This window comes from Nannospalax galili, unplaced genomic scaffold, assembly GCF_000622305.1.
Source record: "Nannospalax galili isolate Female #2095 unplaced genomic scaffold, S.galili_v1.0 scaffold856, whole genome shotgun sequence".
NCBI classification, from domain to species: domain Eukaryota; kingdom Metazoa; phylum Chordata; class Mammalia; order Rodentia; family Spalacidae; genus Nannospalax; species Nannospalax galili.
The window spans coordinates 304435-314010 of NW_008339573.1; the positions used below are offsets into that span (position 1 = coordinate 304435).

At 38.1% G+C, this 9576-nt stretch overlaps 1 protein-coding gene and 1 non-coding gene across 4 annotated transcripts in view; one reads left to right on the forward strand and one right to left on the reverse strand.

Moving 5' to 3' along the window:
- Sil1 (SIL1 nucleotide exchange factor) overlaps positions 1–9576 on the forward strand; it is a 314878-nt gene that overhangs the window by 222787 nt on the left and 82515 nt on the right. The gene's annotated exons all lie outside the window — the stretch shown is intronic.
- LOC115070602 lies at positions 9069–9172 on the reverse strand. The gene has a single exon (XR_003849750.1). It is a non-coding gene; the product is annotated as a small nucleolar RNA U13 (small nucleolar RNA).

Here is a 9576-nt window from a genome sequence, read left to right on the forward strand (position 1 = left end):
CTATATATACATATATAAAAGAATGAATGAAGTGATACCTTGGAAACGAGTTATTCTGAGATAATAAATGAGGCTGAGTGGAGGGGGTGCTGTTTTTATTATTAATGATGTAATGGTTAGTGGATGATTCAGATACAGCACCTCCTTTAACATCTAAGGGCATGGAAATGAGTGTGTTACCCCACTGGCTGAGGGCCCAGAAAATAGAAGGTTAGAGATTGAGATGAGGTCAGACATTGGAGTTGCCAGCATTTAAATAAAAGTTTAAATGTGATTCTTAGGACTACTATGACCTCGTCTCAAATTATTAATTTTCCATTCTCCTACAGTGACAAGGGAGGTGCTCAAATCATGTTTGTGATAAATTGGTTAGCATAATAACCAAGACTGGCCTAGGCAATTGGATAGCCATAGCTCCTAAGCTGCATTCAAAGTCTGATTAGTTTTTCTTTTTTCAGATGGCAATTAATGACAAATGGAAAATAAGCTCTAAACCTGACCAGCTGCCCTTAGTACTGCAGAATCAGGACTTCATTCTGAGGAGAGGGAGGCAGCACTTTGCTTAATGAACTTGTCCTTTCAGCATTTTTTTTTGAGTCCATCTCTATGATATGCCTCTGCCTCCTCCACATGCTCTTTGTGGCTGCCTTCAGACTTTTCAGTATTGAATACTCCTTTTAATTTCTTCCCTGCGTAGCCCAAACCCACAAAGTTCTTTTCTTTATCTTCAATTTTATTAGCATTTGTTGCCTGGGCACCCAAACTGGCTTCTTAATACACTGACTTTTCTATAGCTCACTAGTTCTTTCATCTATTTCTCCAACAAAATTGAAAGATTTCCAGGGAGTAGGACTAGGTACCCAATTCCACATCACCTTACAGAGGGCAAGTTTATATGGCACAAATGCTGTAACACAAAAGCTAAAATCACCAAAAATAGGAGAAGAGAATCACTAAGAACAGGGAAGCCATTTGTTTTCTTTCTTTTCTTTTTTTTGGTCTTTTTGAGACAGGGTCTCCCTGTAGCCCCAGCTTTCCTGGAACTCACTATGTAGACCAGGCTGGCCTTGAACTCACAGAGATCCACCTGCCTCTGCCTCCCAAGTGCTGGGACTAAAGGCATGCGCCACCATGCCCAGCCCCATTTGTTTTCTATAGTTCATCTTGTTTAATTTTTTTCTATATCCAGTACATTCAAGGAACAAAATACCTGAAAATGCGGAATTAAATATTTAACATTTTTGGGCCAGGCATGGTGGTGTACGCCTTTAGTCCTCCCTTTAAACTTGGGAGGCAGAGGCAGGCGGATCTCTGTGAGTTCCAGGCCAGCCTGGTCTACATAGTGAGTCCCAGGATAGCTGGGGCTACAAGGAGACCCTGTCTCAAAAAGACAAAACAAAACAAAAAAATTAACATTTCTTTAAATGCTCAATTCAGTAGACAAGAAACTATAGGACAGTGTCTTTGTACAACTTTGGGGAAATTAGTAACATCAAATCTTTATGTGGTGACCTAGAAGAAAATACAGAAAATAAAGCCAAACAAAACTGAAATCCTAAGGGACACAGAACATTGAGACTGACAGCCTTCTTGAGGACATTGCTGTTCTCTGGTGGCTGAGAGCTTCTGGTTTCAGCAAGCTTAAAAAGTTATGGGAGACAAAGCTTGGGGTCCATGAATGAGAGAATTAGAAAAATGAAACTTTCAGTCAAAAGGACTTACTTAATATGGTAGTATGGCTTTGAGTATAAGGAGAAATAGTCCCTCCAAAATTCTTCACCCAAGCCAGTCCAAGAATACATTGGATTGAGAAGCACCCTCCTTTTATAGCTTGAAAATCTATTAAGTTCAGAATGTAGTGTGAAATTATCTCAACAAATAATAGACTGAAAAGTATTTTCAACTTATATCACAGATATCACATTAACATGATTAAAGATTCTAAAAATGGAAAATAAATATATTAAAAATCCTGTTGAATAACTGGCTAAATGTGCAGTTCACAGAATAAATTAGAAGTAAATAGCTTAACCATATTAAAGAAGAGAAAAATCAATTAAAGCTACACTGAGGGCTAGAGATGTAGTTGGTAGCCTGCTTGCCTAGGAGGTATACAGGCCTGGGTTTGTTTCCCCAGCACCACATAAACTGGTCATGGTAGCAAAAGCCTGTAATCCCAGCACTTGGGAGGTAAAGACAGGAGGATCATGAGCTCAAGGTCATACTCAGCTTTGTGACACCTTACCTCAAAAAAATAAAATAAACGGGCTGGAGAGATGCCTCAGTGGTTAAGAACACTTGCTGCTCTTGCAGAGGACCTGAGTTCAGTTCCTAACATCCACATGGCAACTAACAATGTCTGTAACTCCAGTTCCAAGGGATCTGATGCCCTCTTCTGGCCTCCGTGGGAATTGCATGCATGTGGTGCACTTACATATGTGCAGGCAAAACATTCATAAAAAAACAAATCAAAAGCAAACAAAAACTATACCAAGCTAATATTTTTCAACCTATTATAGTAAAATCCAGAAGTTGACAGTGTATTCTGTTATGGAAAGAAATCTGAAATTGTATATGTATAGTTACCTTTTGGAACAGAGTTCCTGCTTCAAGAATTCTACTACTAAGCTACATTGGTCCAGAAGGACATGTATGCCCAAGTTACTCAGAGTTCCATAAGTAATGGCAAAAACAGGAAACAATTCAATTGTCCATCAGTGTTGAAAGGATTACATACATAGAGTATTTTACAGTTGTAGAAAATACTGAGGAATGTATCTATACAATAAACAGCATTGCTATTGTGATAGATTATTCAATTTTAAAAGGAAGTGAATTATGAATAAAATAATAGGAAGTTTATATATGCTTTTTTTTTCTTTTCTAGTCTTTTCCTAGTACAGATCAGACTGTACTTGAATTTGAGCCACCACACCCAGCCTTTGAGTGCCTTTTTGTATGTTTTCATGCCATTAGAGCTAACTCCTTTAAAAATTTTCTCATAATACCTTTTGCCCATTTTTTATTGAGCCTTGTTTTTAGTAGATATACACACACACACATTAATCAGAACACATATATTTTAAAACATATATAGTCTGGATACAAATGTTTTGTAAGCTGTATGCATAGTAAATATTTCTGCTACATGGCTATTTAACACTGCTAAGTGGAGGTGTTAACTCAGTGATAGAGTGCTTGCTTAGCATGCATGAGGCTCTGGGTTCTATTTCCAATACTGAAAAATAAAAAACAAACAAGAACCCACAAGCCAAAACCACCATGTATGATGGCTTTTGCTATCGACAGTTTAAAGTACTTTTTTAAAGTCAAAATTACAAATATTTTCTTTTTTAATTTTCTTTTCTTTTTTTTTTTTGTCTTTTTGAAACAGGGTCTCCCTGTAGCCCCAGCTGGCCTGGAACTCATTATGTAGACCAGGCTGATCTTGAACTCACAGAGATCTGCCTGCCTCTGCCTCCCAAGTGCTGGCACTGCAGGCATGCACCACCACGCTCAGCTACTATTTTTATTTTATATGTATGAGTGTATTGCTTGCATGTGTGTAAGTGCACCCATGTCATGCAGTGCCCTCAGAGGGCGTCGGATTCTTATGGAAATGGAGATTTGGATGATTGCTAACCACCATGTGGATGCTGGGAATCAAACCCGAGTCCTCTGCAAGAGCAGCCAGTGCTCTTAATCGTTGAGCCATCTCTACAGCCCACATGTATTTCCTTAAAGTTTATAATCAGAAATCTCTTCATGTCTTAATAGATAAAGATAATCTCCTGATTTGGACATGGTGGTGCACTCCTTTAATCCTAGCCTCCAGAGACAGGCAAATCTCTATGAGTTTGAAGCCAACCTGGTCTACATAATGAGCTCCAGGCCAGGCCAGCCAGAGCTACATAGTGAAACTCTATCTTAAAAAAAAAAAGTTCTCCATGCTGGAGAGATGGCTCAGCGGTTAAGAGCACTGACTGCTCTTGCAAAGGACCTGGGTTCGATTCCCAGCATGTATGAACCATCCTTAACTGCAGTTCCAGGGGAATCCGAAGCCCTCTTCTGATCTCTGCCGCATTGCATGACACAGGTACACTCACATACATGCAGGCATAACACTCATACACATAAAATAAAAATAATAAATATTTTTAAAAGTTCTCCTTTTTTTTTTTTTTTTTTTTTTTGTTGTTGGTCTTTTTGAGACAGGGTTTCCCTGTAGCTTCAGCTGGCCTAGAACTCTATATAGACCAGGCTGGCCTTGAACTCACAGAGATCCTCCTGCCTCTGCCTCCCTAGTGATGGGACTCAAGGTGTGCAGCCACTGTCCCTGGCTATTCTAAATTATTTTTGTATACTGCAAGATACAGGTTTAATTGTTGCTTTTTATGATATGAGTAATTAAATGCTAACTGATGGCATCATGTAGCAAGTAGCCTATCTTTTCTTCAGTGAAATTTAATGATTTCTCTACCATATCTTAAGTTCCCTTATTTGTATTGGTTTATCTTCTGAACCCCTGGTCTCTTTCTTGTGCCAATTACATACTATTTCAATTACTGAAGCTTTGGCATTGAACATTTTTTGGGGGGTTTTACTCTTCCATATGGATTTTTAGGCATGGTCTGTCAGTTTTAGCAAAACTCTGTAGCTATTTCATTTAGTATGCAGTACATTTATGAATTAATTTGTAAGACTTAACATATTTACAAAATTGTGTTTCTGTCCTCTATGTGACATATTTTTTTTTACATTTAAGTGCTTTAAAATATTTAGTGAAGCTTTGCAAATTTTTCCATATAGGATAATTTACTTTCTTTCTTTCTTTCTTTTTTTTTTTTTTTGGTCTTTTTGAGACGGGGTCTCCCTGTAGCCCTAGCTGGCCTGGAACTCACTATGTAGACCAGGCTGGACTGGAACTCACAGAGATCCACCTGCCTCTGCCTCCTGAGTGCTGGAATTAAAAGCATGTAGCACCACGCCCAGCTTGCATATAGGATAATTTTCAAGTTTTCATTTTCTTTCATGCGTGCGTGCGTGGGGGGGGCAGCACATAGATGTTCTTTGTAGACATTCATATCATTTAAAAGTGAAAACAGAGGCTGAGGAGATGGCTCAGTAGCTAAAGTGCCTGCCAGCAAGTATGAGAACCTTAGTTCAAATCTCCAGCAACATAAAAGTGGAGCATGTTAGATGTCTGTAACTCCAGTGCTGCTGGGCAGAGACAGGCGGATTCCTAGAGCTCATTGGCCAGTCAGCTTAGCCAAATTGATAAGCTCCAGGTCCAGTGATTGACCCTTTCTCAAAAAGTGATATGAAGAGCAATTGAGAAAGATACCAGACATTGGCTTGCACATTACATTGTGCATGTGGGGGCCAGAGGACAGTTTTGTTCAGTCAGTTTTTTCCTTCCACCTTTACATAGGTGCAGGGATTTAGTTTACTAGGTTATATTAAAGAGTAGGATAAACTCTTATGTATTAAAATAGGTGAAACAGGACTGGAGAAATGGCTCAGCAGTTAAGAGCACTGGATGCTTTTACAGAGGACCCAGCTTCAATTACCAGCATCAATGTGGCAGCTAACAACTGTCCATAACTCCAGTTTCAGGGGAGCTGATGCCCTCTTCTGACCTCCACTGGCAATGCATGATATGGGTGCACTTACACACATGCAGGCAATATACTCATAATATAAAATAAAAGTAATAAATTAAAAATTTTAAAATAGGTGAAAACACACACACACACACACACACACACACCATTATAACTACTAAAACAAATCAATAGGAAACATAACATTCAGGCTGCATTTTCTTTTATGAAAGAATTTGATTAGCAAATAGTACACAATAATTTTCAAAATTGATAATTATGGTTTCTTATATTGATTAATGAGTTTTATAAGATCAATTTTTATTTAGTACCATTAATATTATATCTCCCTAGGTTTTCCCTTGAGTTATTTTCAACAATTTTCCTCTATAAAATTGTTTAACAATTCATTGGCAAAAAGTTGTTTAGTCTCGTGAGATTTTCTTTTTTTTTGTCTATATTCTTTGCAGTGTTAATAACTTTCATCTCTGTTTTTACATTTTTTACTTGACTCATGTTGCTAGAGGATTGTCTCCTGTTAATCTTTTGATTTTATTTAGCCTTTTTTCCTTTGTTTTCTGTCTTTATTTCTGTAATTAACTGTGTGTGGGGGCGTACATATGCACCTTACTTTCTTATTTGTAGGTATGCATGCATGATGTGTGCATGTGGGAGTGCACACCATGGTATATGTGTGGTGGTCACAAGACAACTTTGTGGACTCAGTTCTCTTTTGACATTTACATGGGTTCTGCAAGTCGTACTCATGTCTCAGGGTTTGTGCAGCAAGCACTTCTACCCACTGAGCCATCTCATTGACCCACCAACACATTTTTTAGAAGCCTTTGTAGACATTTACAAAAACTAACCAAGGGGCTGGAGAGATGACTCAACTGTTAAGAGCACTGGCTGCTCTTGCAGAGGACTTGGGTTGGATTCCCAGAACCCACATGGCAGTAACAACCTGTAACTGTAAACTCCAGTTTCAGGGGATCTGATGCCCTATTCTGATTTCCACAGGCATTGCACAACACAGATACACTTATATACATGTAGGCAATACACTCAAACACATAAAATAAAACAACCACCACCACACACACAAAAACTAACCAAAGTGGCTAGCAAAGAAGAAGTCTCAACTAATACCAAAGAATTATTATCACACAGACCATACTCTTGGCACAAAATGCTTATTTTTAAAATATAGGTTAAGAAACCCTGTATTTGGGAAAGTAGAACCACATTATTAAGTAATTCATGTATTTAATAATATCATGATTAAATTTATATAATATTTAACTTTGTTATACATTCAGCATAAATTTAGGAAGAAAGTTAGGAAAAAAATAATAATGAGTGAATCCAAAAACAGTTAGTAGAAAAAAAATAATAAAAGTTAATTGCAAGACTAGGGTGCCAGCTCAGTAAAGTGCTTGCTGTGCAAGCATGGGGACCTGAGTTCAAGCTCCAGAATCCAGGTAAAAAGGTTGGGCGTGGCATCACTTGTCATCCCACCACTGGTGAGGCTAAGATCCCTAGGGCTTATTGGTCAGACAGCTTAGACTACTCGGTGAGTTCCAGACCAAGTGAGAAAGACTTTGTCTCAAAAACCAAGTTGGGGCTAGTGAAATGGCTCAGTGGATACGAGCACTTGCTGTGCAAGCATGAGAACCCAAGTTCAGATTCCCAGCACACACATAAAAACCAGGCATGGCTGCACATGCCTATAACCCTGGCAATGGGGAAAGGAAACGGGCAGTTCATGGGAGCTTGCTGGCCTGCCAGCCTAGTTGAACCAGTGAACTTCCAAAGAGAGGCAACAACTCAAGGGAGTAAGGCAGAGAGTGATAGAGGAAGACATCTGATGTCCTGCTCTGGGCCTTTGCATGCATGTGCATACTCATACATCACACACGCATGCACACACACACACACTCAAACACCAAGATAGACAGCACCTGAGGAACAACACCTGAGGAAGTTGGGGGAAGGAGGGAGAGAGGATGTGTTTGTTTCAGTCTTTCATTTTGTGGGGTAGGGATGAACCTAGGTCCTGGAATCTGCTAAGTAAGTACTCTAACTCATCCATACCCTATCCCAAGAATTATTGCTTTTTGTTAATTGTATAATGAACGAATACCTTTTTTTTACTTTATGTATCTATGTAAATTCAGTTTTGTTTTCTAGTCTAGTGAAGAAAATGTGACTAGTCTCATTTTCTTTTCTAAGCAATTAGTAATAAAATATCTTACTATGATTATTTCTATTTCTTTCTGTAATTACTCAGTTTTTGCTGTATTTTGAGCTAAGACTGTTAAATACTATCCTAGCTTGCTTTCTGTTGCTGTTATAAAATACTGTGACAGAAACCAACTTGGGGAGGAAATGGTTTATGTCATCTTACACTTCCAAGTCACAATCCACCTTTGAGGGAACTCAAGACAGGAACCAAAGCAGAGACCATAGAGGAATGTGCTTATTGGCTTGCTCCCCCTGGCTTGCTCAGCTACTTTTCTTACAACCCAGGCCTACCTGCCCTGGGATGGTACTGCCCACAGTGGCCTAGGCCCTCCTCCATCAATTAACACTTAAGAAAATGCCTCACAGATGTAGCTACCGACTAATCCAATGGAGAAAATTCTTCAATTGAAGTTCCCTCTTCCCAGGTGTCTGTAGCTTGTGTCAAGTTGACAAAAACTAACCTGCACAAATGCATGTACATGTAATTCTGCACTTATGCCTTGTATCATTAGCCAGGTATGTCTTTGCACCTATAAAGTCATTTTTGTCTTAAAGTTTGTTTGACAGTAATATATCTACTAACTTTGTGTTAATATTTTTCTTGGTGTATCTTTTCCATCTCCTTCAGCCTTTATTACCATTATATTTTGGATATATCTTTTTTTTTCACAGTGTATGGCTAAATTGAGGGGGAGGTATGTGTATGTGGTGATAGATGTGTGACCATGCTTGTGGAGGCCAGAGGTTGACACTGGGTGCCTTCCTCATGGTTCACCACCTTGTTTTTTGAGACGGGGTCTCATGCAGCCCAAGCTGCTGTTGAGCTCCCTATGGAGTTGAGGATGGATTTGGATTTCTGATTCTGTTGCCTTCAAATCCCAAGTGTTGGGATTACAGACATATGCCACCATACCTAGCATACTGTCAGTTTTTAAATTTTGCCTTCTTTGGGTATTTTAAGTTTTCTGATGATTTTTTAAATGTTTTTCTTTGTATTTAATTATCAGCAAGTTTCATCATTATATGCCCAAGTGTGATTTACTTTCATTTGTCCTCTTTGGCTTTCAGTGTGCTTTTTAAACTACAGGCTCCAACTATGGAATTTTCTGGTTTGTTACCAGTACTATGTGGTTCATTGGCTCTTCCCCATATTCTCTATTTGAGGATGATATTGGACCATCTGTTTCTAACATCTCTTAAATGTTCTTTCTTTTTTTCTCATATCAGATGGGTAATGTGCTGACATCATAACAAAATTTGAGGGAGACATATCTCACATAATAGCATGAAAATCTGATCATCACACTTAGGAAACACAGAAGGATCTCTTTTTAAATTTCTTCATCTCTTGTATCTTTCTGGATGACTTCTTTTGCTTTGTTTTGTAATTAATAGATTTTTTTTCTTAAGTTGCGTTTAATGTGTTTATCTCATCCATGAAGCTTTTAGTATTAAATAACTGTATATTTCACTTCTTGGAGTTTCCTTCAATTATTTTAATTATGGTTTCTTTGATTCACATATAATTATATTTCTCAATTTCCAAATATAAAGCTTCTAGTTAATATTCTTATTGTAAACATTTAGGTTATAGTCAGAGAAATGCCCTTAATTATTAGTCATTTGAAATGATTTGTGATTTTCTGTTTGGTTAGGTCTTTGTTGTGGTTTGGATGAAAGGTCCATGTGTTAAAATAGACAGTGATTCTTTTTTTTTTTTTTTTTTTGT